Source organism: Aethalodelphis obliquidens, unplaced genomic scaffold (assembly GCF_003676395.1).
Source record: "Aethalodelphis obliquidens isolate GAN/ISIS:26980383/991018 unplaced genomic scaffold, ASM367639v1 scaffold9, whole genome shotgun sequence".
Lineage (NCBI taxonomy): Eukaryota > Metazoa > Chordata > Mammalia > Artiodactyla > Delphinidae > Aethalodelphis > Aethalodelphis obliquidens.
In genome coordinates this window covers 3,036,147-3,052,049 of record NW_020837953.1, presented here as the reverse complement: position 1 = coordinate 3,052,049, position 15,903 = coordinate 3,036,147, and positions in this window count along the sequence as shown.

The following is a 15,903-nucleotide window of genomic DNA, read 5'->3' as shown; positions in this document are numbered from 1 at the left end:
AGGCCTTGGCCTCATATCATGGGGGGGAGGTCTCTCTACAGGGCTGCCTAGCCACATGGCAGCTAGCTTTCCCCAAAGTGAGCAATCCAGGAGAGAGTACCCAAGATGGAAGCCACAGTATTTTTTATAATCTAATCTTAGAAGTGGCATCCAATCAGTTCCATCATGAATAACAGGATGCAGGGGTCAGTGCGGACTATCTTAGAGGCCGTTTACCACAGGAACATTGTAGAATGTTTCAAGGAGACTTTATAAAGGACTACCAGAGTTCCTGAGCTCTTTCTTACTCTCCTATTCCTTCTCCAAACCTAGCCTAATACGTCAGTGAGCAAATTGGTTCAGGATACAGTTGGGGGACAGAAAGCACACCAGCTATCTTAACAGAGAGAATTTGATGTAAAGAATAGTTTACTAGGCATTAAAGGACTAAAACAGAAAAAAAAAAGAGTAACAGGAGGTAAAGATTGCAGGAAGCAGCTACCACTTCCATCACTGGGAAAACAAAGGAAGATGTTGGAATTATTAAAATGTAGAAACTTGAATGAGGGACCCTGAGGACTGAAACACAAGAGGGTGATGCTCAGCCGGTGCTGAGGTCCCTGAGCTTGGAGGAGGAGCTGTATGGTGCTGCAGCCCAGACCTGGGGCTGCCAGCGGCTAGCGCCAGTGTGCCTGGGAGGATGCAGGGAGGCTGGTTCTCCAAGAATTGGAACACCACCACCTGGATTCAACTGGAAGGTATTACTGCTGCCAGAGTGAAGAAGCAAGGCTGGGGTGACACTGACAGGAACAGGAAGCAAACAGGAAGGAGCAAGTACTTTCTTCCTCTGCCAGGCTTACAGTCTCTCTCTAGCACCCCATATTGGCAGAGCCTAAAAGGGAGCTGTTGGTAAAGGAGGCATTCGGTTGACAGAGTCCCAGCCCGGTGTCTCAAAATGGAGAACGGAATTGGGGGGTGGGGGAACGAGGGGTTGTAACCCAGAGACAGTATCTCCGTAACTTACACACAGAGCCATCCCCAGCACTGGTGACAGTGATTCGGTATCTTTATTCTTTAATTTCTTTAAATGCTCCGTTATAATAAGTACTGACATTTGCAAATCTCACTGTAGCTTTTTTTTAAAAATCAAACCTATTATCTCATTTAATCTTTTGAGAATGATAGGAATCATTCTTTCCCTGTTGAAGATAATGGTGCCCAGAAAAGCCAAACACCTGATTAATGATATAAAACATATAAATGGTAGACTTGGGTCTCTCGGATCTCATGACTAGGGTCTTTCACTACACCATACTGTCTTCTCAAAATCTGGCCACAAAGTAAAAGCACTAGTGACCCTATCTTTATTAGAGAATCCTCAATTAAACAAAAAGTAATTCAGGTAGCCATATTTAGTAAATATCATTTTAATTCTCCTTGAGTGAGTTAAATTTCATCCATTCATTCAACAAATATTTGATGAGTATACTCTGTGCTGTAGAGGAAGATAAAACCTTAAACAGAATAGGCTATCTGTCCTCAAGGATCTCCAGTATAATGTGGGAGATAAAAGTTACAGTGAGTAAGAAGTGTTATTCTAGGGGTGATATAAGATGCCAGCAGAGAGGACAGCCACCCTTCTCTACTAGGGGAAGGGAAAGGAGGGAAGGGAAGTCAGTGAAGGCTGTGGGGAGGGGATACAGGGCCAGAGCTGTGTTCCAGGAAGAGGGCACAGCCTAGAAAAGTCCAGAGGCTAAAAGGAGCAGGGTTCATTTAAGGAAACTGCTTTTGTAAGTGCATCAAGCTTCCCTCCTGGAGAATGGGCGGAGAGGAAGGCACTGGAGGATGAGGGGAGAGGTACCCAGCTATCCTGAATATTTTGAATGTAGTCCTGAGGGCACTCGGGGAATCTTTGTCTCAGGAGTCTGCTCTTAAGACAGCAGCAAAGCCAGAGTTTGCCTCTAGCCGGGCTCATTTGCGTGCTTGAGGTGGCAGAAGGTAAAACCTTCCCCTCTCGTGGGTGCCCTAGACGAGGAGGATCCTGCTCTAGGTAGCCAGGACCAATTGGTCCTAAGTCCATTGCCGAAGAAATTCTCATCTTTCTTGGTTCCATTAGATCACTCTTTGATGTCACAGGGCATTTTTCAGGGAAAACATCTGCCAAACTTTCCTCCTGATATCTGGGCAATGTCCCCACAGAGAAATTAAGGAGGAGAAAGCCCCTATTTGGAAAGCCCCAGGTGACCAAATTTCCAGCACTCTGTGTTTTCATTCTCTCTCCCTTAGCTCTGCGAAGATCCCTTTCTGAAGCCACCATAGACTCTAAATTTCCATCTGAGATTACAACACAAAGAAATCCACTCCTCCATGTAATAAGCCCAAACTCACTACCTCGTCACCTAGCACACTGAGGGGCCGCAATGATTTTGAGCTGAAGGAGAAACTTCAAGTCCTTTCAAAAAAAGGTCCTGTCCATAATCAGGACAGCTGAGCCTGACTTTTGGCGGGTGGTCATATTCTTAAATACTTTAATGACACCATTAACAATGGTTCTCTCTTGGGGGTCGATTACCAGGGTACTTCCACACTCTATGTTTTGATGTTTCTGTATTGTTTGAATTTTTTTAACCATCTGTATCATATATGTAATTTAACAAATGTGTATGTAAGAATATACTTAAACCCCTCGGAAACGTTATTCTTGTCACTAAAAAGAGTGTGATGTTTTTAGGGCACAGGAGCTGGAGGGAACTTTTGAAACAGATTCTTACTCCAACTGTGGTCCCTGGTCTAGCAGCATCAGCTTCACTTGAGCTTTCTAGAAATGCAGAATCTCAGATTAACCCTGGGCCTGCCGAATTGAACTCTGCATTTTAACAGATTCCTAGGTGATTCCTGCACACATTAACATTTGATCTAGTGTAGCCAGCTTTCAGGACTTTGATCACTGAGGCAACAGGAGGGGTAACAGGAAATATTTGTTAAAGTTCACACAGCTCCTCAGTACCAGAACTAGGGCTTTAGCTCCTATCTTTATTTTTTTATTTTTTATTTTTTTGCGGTACGCGGGCCTCTCACTGTTGTGGCCTCTCCCGTTGCGGAGCACAGGCTCCGGACGCGCAGGCTCAGCGGCCATGGCTCACGGGCCCGGTCGCTCCACGGCGTGTGGGATCTTCCCGGACCGGGGCAGGAACCCGTGTCCCCTGCATCGGCAGGCAGACTCTCAACCACTGCGCCACCAGGGAAGCCCTAGCTCCTATCTTTAAACTCCTAGACTAGCACTATTTTCATGCCTTTGGGTTGCCTCTCCAGCTTGTGGTCTTCCTAGAACCTCAGCTTATTTTTCTGTACTTTATAAGTGAATGCATTCTAGGTCTCAGGGCAACATGGAAGGTGAATATCAAATCTCTTAATACAGCTCAATACTTCTGGGTAAGATAAAGCACTGCTGTCTAGCAATTAGGTCCACCAGACCTGGATTGGGCCCCAAATCATGTTCTAATAGTGTTTGAAAGAAAGCCCAAGGTGGATTTAAGAACATAACAGTAGGAAAACAAGCAGGGCCAGTGACATCAGAGCATCTCTGGAAACTCAGGGGCAGGGGAAATATCCAGGAATCCCTTGGTTATTGGTTCTCATTTGTACAGGTGATGGAATGAGTCAAGTGCTGGCTGCTGTGTTACAAAGAAGGGAATCACCTCTGATTGAGTATTCAGTGCTTATATGGATATTAACCAGCCAAGCTGTTCAGAATTTGAATTCAGCTCCCTGTACACACTTATCCAGAGGAAATCATCACAGGCTGTTGGCATGTCTAGAGGAAGAAAGCCTGGGTCTACAGTGCTGGCTGCCCCTACGGATCTGAAGTCATCCTCAGACAGGGGTATATCTGTTTTGTTTTTTTTTTAACATCTTTATTGGAGTATAATTGCTTTACAATGTTGTGTTGCTTTCTGCTGTATAACAAAGTGAATCAGCTATATGTATACATATATCCTCATATCTCCTCCCTTTTGTGTCTCCCTCCCACCTTCCCTATCCCACCCCTCTAGGTGGTCACAAAGCACGGAGCTGATCTCCCTGTGCTATGCGGCTGCTTCCCACTAGCTATCTATTTTATATTTGGTAGTATATATAAGTAAATGCCACTCTCTAACTTTGTCCCAGCCTTCCCTTCCCCCTCCTCGTGGCCTCACGTCCATTCTCTATGTCTGCGTCTTTATCCCTGTCCTGCCTAGACTGGGGTCTATCTGACTCAAGAAGTCTGAGTCCAGCTCCAACCAGCAGAGGGACCAGATCACAGGAAGGCCTCCCCAGTGCCATATGTCTGGAGCCAAGGAGTCCTTGCCTGAGACCTTGGACGATACCTTGGGAGGCCAAAGGTACAGACTGAGCCAAAAATACACAAGAAAGGCGGAGTCCCAGACATTAGAAGTACTGTCCAGAAATGAGCTCCAGTGCAGGAAATGAGCACAAGGGAGAAGCCACTAGGCAAGAAGAATGGTGTGGTTAGTAACTAAGAGGTGAGCGATGCAGGAAGGGTCAGTTCTGCCTCCAGTAATCTCTAGTTGTGTGATCCTGGGTGAGCGCTTTCTTCTTTCAAAGGCATCATATATCAAATTAAGGAATATTATTGCAAGTTAATACATATCTTGTTCAAATTAAAGCACTGACTTCTACTGATATAAGGAGTTGAATACAAAGTTATTCCCTGCTATGGTCTGAATGAGTCCCCCCACAGCCCAAACTCATTTGTTGAAATCCTAATGTCCAATGTGATGGTATTAAGAAATTGGGCTTTGGGGGAGGCTTAGGTCATGAGGGTGGACTCCTTATGAGTGGGATTAATGCCCTCATAAAAGAGAACCCACAGAGCTCCCTCTCCCCTTCAATCACATGAGGACACAAAGAGAAGTTTGCCACCTGATAGATGGTCCTCCTGTGACCATGCTTGTACTCTGGTCTCAGACTTCCAGCCTCCAGAACTGTGGGAATAAATTTCTGTTGTTTACAAGCTACCTAGTCTGTGTTATTTTGTTATAGAAACCCAAACAGACGAAGACACCCCGTCTTTTGTGAGAGATCGTTTTTTGGGGGGAGGGATGGGGTAGAAGGAACAAACATTGCCTTATATTCAGGCCTGCAGGTGAACTTACTCAGGGTTTTAGTTAGTGAGTGGTCAAATGGGATTTAACACGGTCTCATCCCAGAGCCTAAGTTCTCAGCCAGAAAGCTGTGGCAACATTTCCTTCAGGACAAGGCTCCAGCATCACCTGCCCAAGCCCTCCCTGAGCAGTGCCCCCTCTTCTTTCCACATAAGACCTGGTTAAGCAGCTCTGCTCTGCCATCCCTCGGGACTCCAGGCTTTCCTCATAGAACTTTGCACACTGTGCTGTAAATTGGACAGAAAAACTCTTTGAGGGTAAGGGCTGTGTCATACTCAACTATGACCATGGCATTTAATAAACGTGCAGTAGAGAAAATTTGTTGAATGACTCTCAGGATATGATAAATCTACTTTGCCAGATAGGGTACATTAGCACTCTGTATCCATTTCATCCTCCTTCTAGTAGATATTGCTATAATGTGGGAGCTAGAAAGGTAAAACGTACATGTCCTAGACTCCCTTGCAGCTGAGCTCTGAATGTGATTTAGGTTTGGCCAATCAGATCCATGAACATGAATTCTGGAAAGCAAAAGTGAGGGGACCAGCTTCTGCTGCCTCTGCTGCTTCTGGGGCAAGCTTAGCTGTGAGGATGTTTGGTTTTTTGGTAGCATCCTTGGTGGAGGGACCAGAGCTGGGTTGTTTATTTTGTGGGGGTCGAGAGACAGGGCACCAGGGGTTCATTCTGTTGGGGGGGACTGTAGCAGGCATAACGTGGCTCTTCCTGGTCCTAGTAGCTCTGGAGTAGTTTTGGAACCAAAGCTTCCGTTCCACAGAACGTCCAAGAAGAGATAGATCTCTGCCTTGCCCAGGACTTTGGGCTCATTTCTAAAAGCTCAGTCTAAATTCTATTTATTCAGTCCTTCCAATACCTCCACAAGCCATTTAATACTAGATGTTTCCAGTTAGGCCATTGCTTCTGCCACTTCACTAGGACAAATACAGTCACTTAAACAAGGTAAAAGGCAGTCCAGTGAACTATGGTGGCTCTGCCTCTGAAGGTCATTCAAGGACTCAGTTTTCTTTTCTCTTGGTGTCCAGTCACTCCCTAGAGTGCTGCTCTCATCCCATGGTTGTAGTTTTTCACCACAGCCATGCCCCATGTTCCAGTATGTGGGAAGTAGGCAAGAAGAAATGGAGGGGAAGCAGCTTCCTTTTAATGAAATGAATTAAAAATTCACACATCCCTTCCACACAGATTCCATTGGCCATAACTTAACCAGACGACCACCCCTCACTGCAAGGGGACTGGCAGTAAGATGGATTAGAGGGAGCTAAGAGCAAAAACAGGGAAACCAGTTAGTTTTTACAGTAGTCCAGGTCTTTGGATGCTAAATTTCAGATACTTTTCACTACACCACAATGTGTACTTTGAGATACTGGGGCTAGGAGTTTGCAAACCACATTTTAGGCTTGGCTAGCTAGTGACCTATTAAACTCTGCCAATAGAGGTGAAAGAGGGAGCCTGCACAGCTGGAGGGGTGAGAGGGGACTTCTCCTTCCTGTTTACTTTCTATCTCCTTGGCGTTCCTCTCTGTGTTACTGAGCAATGCTTCTTTACCCTGGCTGCAGTAGTTCTTGTTAGGAGCAACAGTTAAATCCACATTGCAGCAACATTCATAGAACCAGCCTCACTGTGCCCCCTCAGTGATACCAGCCAATCCAAGCCCCTTTCTCAGAGATCTGGGTCCCCAGCCAATGGGACCCCTCCTTCAAGCTCAGAAACGCCATCATAAGCCAGGTATGACCCCTTCTCACAATCTAAGTTTCAGCTTCATAAGCTCTCACCCTTGTGTTTCTAAGTTTTAACCTCTTACCCCAACATAATAAAGGCCATTTATGAAAAACTCACAACTAACATCCTAATCAATGGGGAAAAACTGAAATATTTCCTTTAAGATCTGGAAAAAGGCAAAGATGTCCACTCTCACCATTGCTATTCGACAGAGTACTGGAAGTCCTAGCCAGAACAATCAGGCAAGAAAAAGAAATAAAAGGCATCCAATCAGAAGAGAAGCAGTAAACTTATCTCTGTTTGCAAAAGACATGATCATACACATAGAAAACCCTAACAATTCTACACACAAACACCCCCCTCACACACACATGTATACACACACATACACACAAGCAATCTTGAGCAAGAAGAACAAAGCTGGATGCATCATACTTCCTGACTTCAAATTATATTTCAAAGCTGTAGCAATCAAAACAGTATGGTGCTGGCATAAAAATAGACATATAGACCAATGAAACAGAATAGAGAACCCAGAAACAAACTCATGCATTTACAGTCAACTGATCGTCAACAAGGGTGCCAAGATCTTCAACAATGGGGAAAGGATAGACTCTTCAACAAATGGTGCTGGGAAAACTGGATATCCACATGCAAAAGAAAGAAATTGGCCCCCAATTTCTCACCATACACAGAAATCAACACAAAATGGATTAAAGTCTTAAACATAAAACTTGAAACCTTAAAGTTCCTAGAAAAAAAAAACAAGGAAAAACCTTATTGACATTGATATTAGCAAAATTTTTAAAAATAATGATGCCAAAAACACAGGCAACAAGCAAAAATAGAGAAGTGGGACTGCATCAAATGAAATAGAAACAATCAACACACAAAATGAAAAGACAACCTATGGAATGTGAAAAAATATTTGCAAATCACATATCCAATAAAGCATTAATATCCAAAATACCTAAGGACCTCCTACAACTCATTGCCAAAAATACAAATAACCTGATTTAAAAATGGGCAAAGGACCTAAATACGCTTCTTAGAAGAAATTCAAATGGCCAACAGGTATGTGAAAAGGTACTCAACATTTCTAATCATCAGGAAACTGCACATCCAAACCTCAATGGGATATCACCTCACACCTGTTAGAATAGCTGTTGTAAAAGAGACAAAAGATAACAAGTGTTGGGAAAGATGTGAAGAAAAAGGAACTCTTGTGTCTGTTGGTGAGTGTGGTAATTGGTGCAGCCATTGTGGAAAACATATGGAGATTTCTCAAAAAAATTAAAAATAGAACTACCATATGATCCAGCAATCCCACTTCTGGGTATATACCCAGAGGAATCAAAAACTGTATCATAAACAGATATCTGCATTTCCATGTTCATTGCAGAATTATTCACAGCAGTCAAGCATAGAAACAAACTAAATGTCCTTCCATAGATGAATGGATAAAGAAAATAAAGTGTGTGTGTGTGTGTCTGTGTGTGTGTGTGTGTGTGTGTGTATATATATATATATATACACACACACACTGGAATATTACTCAGCCTTAAAGAAGGAAATCTTGCCATTTGCAACAACATGACTGGAGCTGAAGGGCATTATGCTAAGCAAAATATGCTAAGCAAAATAAGCGAGACACGGAAAGAGAAACTGCATGATCTTATACGTAGAATCTAAAACAGTCACACTCGTAGAAACAGAGAGTAGGTCAGTGGTTGCCAGGAGCTGGGGGAGGAGGAAATGGGATGATGCTGGTCAAAGGGTACAAAGTTTTAGTTACCTAAGATGAGTATGTTCTGGAGATCTAATGTACACATAGTGATGATAGTTAATAGCACTGTGGTGTATACTCAAAATTTGCTAAGAGGATAAATCTTAAATTAAATCTTCTTAACGTACACACACACACACACAAATGGTAACTATGTAGAAATAATAAATTGTTAACTGTTTTGTGGTGATCACTCCACAATATATACATATATCAAAATATCAAGTTGTACATCTTAAATACATACACTTTTTATATGACACTGATGTCTCAATAAAGCTGTTAAAATTTTTAAGCTTTGCAATTAGGAAAATAGCAGACCTGCATACTAGCAACGTGACCACGGGTATGACCCTTAACCTCTGTGAATCCTAATTTCTGCATCTGTAAAAGGTACAGTAAACCTCTATTGAAGATGGTCATTGTGGGGGACAGCACATGCTGGGCACGTCATAGGTATACAATTCATGGCAGCTATTATCATTAAAATATCTCACGTGGAGAGCATTTGATTTTAGACTATCAATTTAACAAATATTTTTAAAACATGCTCTGTAAATGTTAGTTTTCTTTCTCTTTTTTTCTTGCCAACCTTCAGGTGCCTCTGATTCATGACTTCTCTCATTCATGTTCCTCAGAGTTACTTCCCTACACATTCAACTTGTCCTCACTTCCTTTTTCTCCCTCCAAATCCTTGACCTTGACGGCATCAGGAAGAAAGCGCTCAGCACAGTACCTGACATTTGTACACGTTCAATAATCTTTGTTGTCTGTCTGACCTCCTCTGCTGGCTAACCACTCACTCCTGGCTTTTCCTGGTTCTTACATCCTCCAAATACCTTTGCTTCCCAGTCCCTCATGACTGGGACCAAACATCCAGACAAAAAGACAGAGGAAGAAAGTGAAAAGAAGACACTTTTCACCCACCCCATGGCCTCCTTCTATTTTCAAGGCCAGTGACACGTTGACAACCAGCTTCCCTTGAACCTTGGCCAGCTGGAGCCCTATCAGCCACACTGGGGTGGCAGCTAACACCCATTAGCAGTTGATTAAGGAGTAATTAGTGAGCCCAGTCAGGGTCATTAGCATTTCTAAGTTCCCATTTGTAAATCATAACTGGCTTAAGTGGGGTGCAGAGGTGTGGGGAGATCCAGTCTGGAAATTCAGCCGCAGCTCCCACTATAGTACATATTAGAAATTCTTGGGAACCTCCATAGGCCAGATATTTCCTGTCTGCCTGCCTGCCCACCCACTACCCCACTATCACTACATGTACACACCATCCACAGGGGTAATAGTCACCAAGACCCCTGGACCTCTCCTACAGCACAGAAGTTCAAATGTCTCCACTCCCAGTAAGAAAGGGCTTGGCCATATTGAACAGAGATTTGGAGTTAGACAGACTTGTGTTGGAAACCCAGCTCCTGCACTTACTAGTTTGGTGACCTTGAGCAAGTCATTTCACCTCTGTATCAGTTTCATTTTTGAAAAACACTCTTTTCTTTATGAAAGAGTTTTTATTACTTTTCTAGCAAATCAAAACGGTATTTGATGGTAAAAAGATCAGTGTTTGCCAGGGTTCAGGGGGAAGGAGGGAGAGGTGAATAGGTGGAGCACAGTGGAATTTTAGGGCAGTGAAACTATTCTGTGTGATATTGTAACAGCCAATACATAGCATTATGTATTTGTCAAAACCCACATGATGTACAAAATAAAGAGTGAACCCTAATATAAACTATGGGCTTGGATTTAAAATATTGTATTATTGGTTCATCGATTGTAACAAATGTACCACACTAAGGGAAGATGTTAATGTTAAAATATAAACTAAAGCATGTTAAAATTTGTAAGTTTATTTGAGGAAACATCCATTCCAATAGGGCAGCGCCAAACCGGAAATGGTTGAGGGCTCCAATAACAGGAGTAGTGGGGTAGAGAGGTCCTAGACTTTAATGGAGAAGACGCAGAAGCAAAGCAAAGGAATCATTTAATTAGCTCTAGCTTTAGCAGTGGCCTTATTTAGGGAAGCCTAGTTGGCCATTTGTGATTGGTTGTCTTCAGGTTCCTAGTTCTTAGCCTTGAGGCATTTATAGGTTAGGTTTGGGTTTGCTTAAGCAGGCAGCCACAGCATTAGAAAACCACCTCTGTCTAATGACCTCTTTGTTTAATTAATTAAATATTAATAATAGGGGAAACTCTGTAGAGGGGGGAAGAGGTACGTGAGAGCTCTACTTTCTGCTCAATTTTTCTGTAAACCTAAAACTGCTTTAAAAAAAGTCTATTTTTATTATTTTTTTTAAAATGAGTCTTGGACTAGTTATTCCTTACCTGGAGTTGCCTCACCCAGTACTGCTTGAACTTGGATGTACATATGAATCACCTGTAGGTGACTCTGTCAGTCCAGAGTGGGGCCTGAGAAACTGCATTTCTAACAAGCAAGGCTGTCGGTCCCTGACCGTACTTGGAGGTGCAAGGCTCCAGACTGAGGCAGTAATTTTCTAAGTAAAGGAGCTGTGAAGTGGCAGGTGCTCAATAAAGTGGGACAAATATTAATATGGTTCCCTTCCCTGCCACAAGTTAGGTCTTGAGAGGACCCTACAGCTGGCTCCAAACTTCAGGAACTTAGCATTTAAATAACAAGTGGGTGCAGGGAATTCCCTGGCGGTCCAGTGGTTAGGACTCTGTGTTTCACTGCCTGGGGCCCGGGTTCAATCCCTGGTCAGGGAACTAAGATCCTGCAAGTTGCGCAACGTGACCAAAACAAACCTGAGTCCATTTAGGAATAGAATTGTCCAATAAAATATAGAGCACCCAGTTAAATGGGAATTTCAGGTAAGCAACAAATAATTTTTAATATAAGTGTATCTTGTGTAGATATGTTCCTCAAGAACCAACCTACTTCATCAGGGAAATGCCTCTCTTACATCACTTTCTTATCCACTTATTACTCATGAGCAAGTGGCCAGCAATGACTGGATGAGTAGAAATACTGAGTGTGTGTAGGCACAATGTTACTTATCTCTACCAAGTCACTGCTAACACAGTGCACCAGACTTTACGGTTTACTAAACACATCCTTTAGCTCAATGTTTCTCAAACTATAATGCACATACAAATCACCCGAGGTCTTGTTAAAATACAGGTTCTGATTCAATAGGTCTGAGATTCTGCATTTCTAATAAGCTCCAGGTGATGTTGATGCTGCTGGTCTGTGGACCACTTAGATCCCCTTTTCCTGGGATTTGATGACATGAGGAGAAGGGAAGCGAATAATCCTAGGTGGTAGGTTGTATCATCCCCATTATATAGTTGAGGAAATAAAGCCTTAGATTAAGTGGACATTCTCAGGGCTGGGGAGAGAGAGAGGGAGATGGCGAGAGAGGAGAAGGGGGAGAAAGAACAACTTATCAGGATGTAAATCTGGGTCTACCATTCTGTGCTATACCATCTCTGCAAGAGGGAGAAATCCTGGGCCTACGTCCCTTTTTAGTCTTTCACAGGCTGTATGATCTTGGAAAAGTCATTTGGCCTCCCTGCATCTCAGTTATCTCAACTATCAGAAAGAAGGGTGATGACCACTGCCTCCCAGAGGGTGCCTTGAGAGGCAAGGAAAGGACCTGTGAAAAGGTCTTAGGCCCTGTAACATGATACAAACACTAGTTATTATTTCTATTAGTACTTGAGAACAGCTCTTTAGAAGATGGTTCGAAATGCTTTACATGGGTTAAGTATTTAGTCCTTACAATGGCCCTAAGAGGTAAAGAGTATCATTTTTATCCCCCTTTTACAGTAAAGGAAACTGAGGCACAATGAGGTTAAGTAAACTGGCCAAGGCTGAGATCTAGCAGAGGCAAGGTTTGGGGCCTGGCAGTCTGGCTTCGCAGCCCATGCTCTTCAGCTCTGGCTATATTGCTTCTCTGTAGGTATTAGCCCACCTGTCCCCCTGCTCGTTTTATAGATAGGAAATTGAGGTTTGGAGAAGATAAGTGACTTTCCAATGGTCACAGAGCAAGACTGTCCCTACATGAACCACACAGAATCTTCACACTTTTCTCAAAGCAATTGCCTGGTCCCAAGAGGGCCCACCTCTCTACCTTACAGGAATCCAAAGAAGTGTCTCAAAGGTGGGGAGATAGTCCTAAATATTGTGTCCTAGGGAGGGGAGTGGAGAGGACCAAAAGGATCTTTTCAACTCCCTTCCAGTAAGGCCAAGCAGGTGAGACCATGTCAGCCCCTTGGCCCACTCATTTCTACCTCCAGGCCAACACCCTCCAGTGAGACCCTAGAATTCATCAATGCTGGGCAGACACACACTGAGAAGAGATGGCTTCTTGACCTGAAGGTGAGCAACATGCCTTTGTGTAACAGATGCAGCCCAGAATTCTAGGACCAACGTCTGGCTTGCTACATGTACTAAACAGTTATAATTTTAAGACAGTTTGGTAGGAAGGGCAGCATGGGTCGTGTAATTTGGAAACCAATTTCTGGCTCCACCATTTTCTAACTGAAAGACAATAAGCAAATTTCTTCAGTTGGCTGAGTGTTGGTTTCCTCCTCTGCAAAATGAGGACGATGACAAATGTTGCTATGAAACTGAATGTAATCATGGATGTGGAAGCACACTGTCAACTCCAAAGGGCTGTACTCTTATTAATTACTATTAATATGATCAAGTCCAACCTTTCCATTTCTCAGTAGAGAATGGTCATGACATTAGCAGCCCCATGACAAATGACCACACCACTCTTTCTCCCTAACACACCGCAAACCTTCTGTGTTCAGGCCTGGCTGCCAATCCTCTACATGGGATGTCCCTCCCTGTTTCCCCACTTGGGGAAATTCTCCTTGTGCCTCAAGGCTCAGCTCAGATGCTGCCTTCTTTATGAAACCTTCTCTCCTCACTTGGAATTAATTACTCCTTTCTCTGTGCTTCTACAGTATATACTTTTATTTATTTGTTTATTTATTTTTATTTATATTATTTATTTATTTTTTGTGTTACGCAGGCCTCTCACTGTTGTGGTCTCTCCCTTTGCGGAGCACAGGCTCCGGATGCGCAGGCTCAGCGGCCATGGCTCACGGGCCCAGCCTCTCCACGGCATGTGGGATCTTCCCGGACTGGGGCACGAACCCATGTCCCCTGCATCGGCAGGCGGACTCTCAACCACTGTGCCACCAGGGAAGCCCCTATACTTTTATTTTTATTTAGAGTGAATGAATGTATGTATTTGGGATTAGATACCTGAGGTAGAATGCTATTTCTTCTACTAATTCTGAGACCTTGAAAAAGTGATTTACTGTCTGAGCCTCAGTCTCCAGTTCTGTGAAGTGGACACAGGAAACAAACTTGAAAACCATTGCCAAGCCTAGGGTACGCACATACAAATTTGCCTGCCGTGTGACTCTGGACCCACCAGGGATTCGACGCAATCTGTCTCAAACCTCATTGGAAACAGTGTCCCGGATTTGCGACTTGCACCATTGTAATAACAAAGTAAGAGTGTATAATCCAATGATTCAGCTCATGAGGCGACCAGAGACTTGAACTCAGAGTCTTGACTATGTGATGAACTCACTTCTTTTTGCCATTATCACCCACCCTTTCAATTTCTGCTCTGGGAGACCAGCTAAACTTGTTTCTTAAGTGTTTATTTATTTCAGCTCTGGTAGTGTTCACAGTTACATCTGACAACATTTATCTCACAGGATATGGTGACGCGTAAATGAGTTTGTTACAGTGTTTGGTGTATGGTAAGCTTAATAAATGGTAGCTAACTAGTAGTAGTAGTACTGTTATAGTATTAAGGTAATTGCATGCTTCTCTTTTCCCCTGGAGGTTCTGAGTGTTTTGAGAGTAGGGCATGTCTTACCTCCCACAGTCCCCAGCACACTGTTCCTGGCATGGGAATTAAAACGAATGAGAAGGTTATTTTAAAATGATGAAGCACTCTACAAGTGGGACTTGTGATTATTGAATAGATGTTGGTAGAAATGAACTGAATTGAACCCCTCTCTGGTCATGAGGACACAGGGAAGAGGAAGCACGGAGATGAGTGTTTATGAAGGTAGGTGTAGAAATCAAAGAGAACCAGACCCACACAGAAGGTGAGGAGTTTTAGCCGGCTTGACTCCAGCATGTGGGAGATGGATCCACGCGATGGCAGATGAGGGGCAGGTAGCTGCCTGCGAGAGCCTGGAGCTACCTGGCTTTGGGTGAGGACTCAGGGCTGCAGTGGTGGGGTTGGGATTAAGCGGACAGATCTTGACAGATTTCCTGGATCGTCAGGGAGTGGTGGCTGCTTGTTCACGTGTGAACAGCACTGCCAACACAGAACCCCTCTCCCCTTCTTGCGATTGAAGAGGGAACAAGCTTCCCAACAGCCTCCTGGTGGCCCATCAGTGCTCAGAAAGTCGGCCGGGTCACTAAAGTGGTGGTGTGATCTCGGCAGTGCACTTAATCTCTTTGTCCTTCAGAGTCTTGTGTCTTTAAATAGAGGATAATCATGCCCACCCTGGTTACCCTGAAGGTCATTGAGAGGGTTATATATTGAAAAACATAAGGTATTAAAGAGAAATTTACTGGTATCTATCACCAAAGCTAGGTACAGGATACACAAGGATGAAGCAGACACAGATCCTACCCTCAAGAAGCTCACATTAGTAAGGGGAGAAAGAGAGAGAGAGATTACCATACTGTGGTAAAACAGAACTATTTATGAAATGTTGAGTAATAGTTATTGAAAATAATTACATAACAGTCATATCCCATTACCTTAATGTTATTGTACGATCATGATATAATGTTATTTTATTAGTGTTATTTTCACAGCAAACTTAAGAGGCAGTTATTATTTTCCTTGTGTACAGATAAGGAATCAAAGACGTAGGTTAACAACTGGCCATGGGTTGCAAAGCTGATAAGTGTCAGAGCAAGGATTCAGATGCAGGCAAGCTGACCTGAGTCCTGGGGCTTAGCTACTGCCCCTCAGTGACAGAGGGCTGTAGGCTGCAGAGGAGGCTCCTGGGGGCCCTGCCTCTCTCCTCCTTCATCATGCAAGTCCACTAATGCTTATTGATTTTGCTCTGTGTCAGATGCTGTCAAGCCTTGGAAAGTCAACAGTGAAAAAGGCAAAATCATTGCTCTTCCTTCTCAATGTAGACGTTCTAAAGGGAATAACAAATGAAAAGCCAAACACATAGCCACCTTGAATGCAGGCACTGTGCTAAGTGCATTACAAA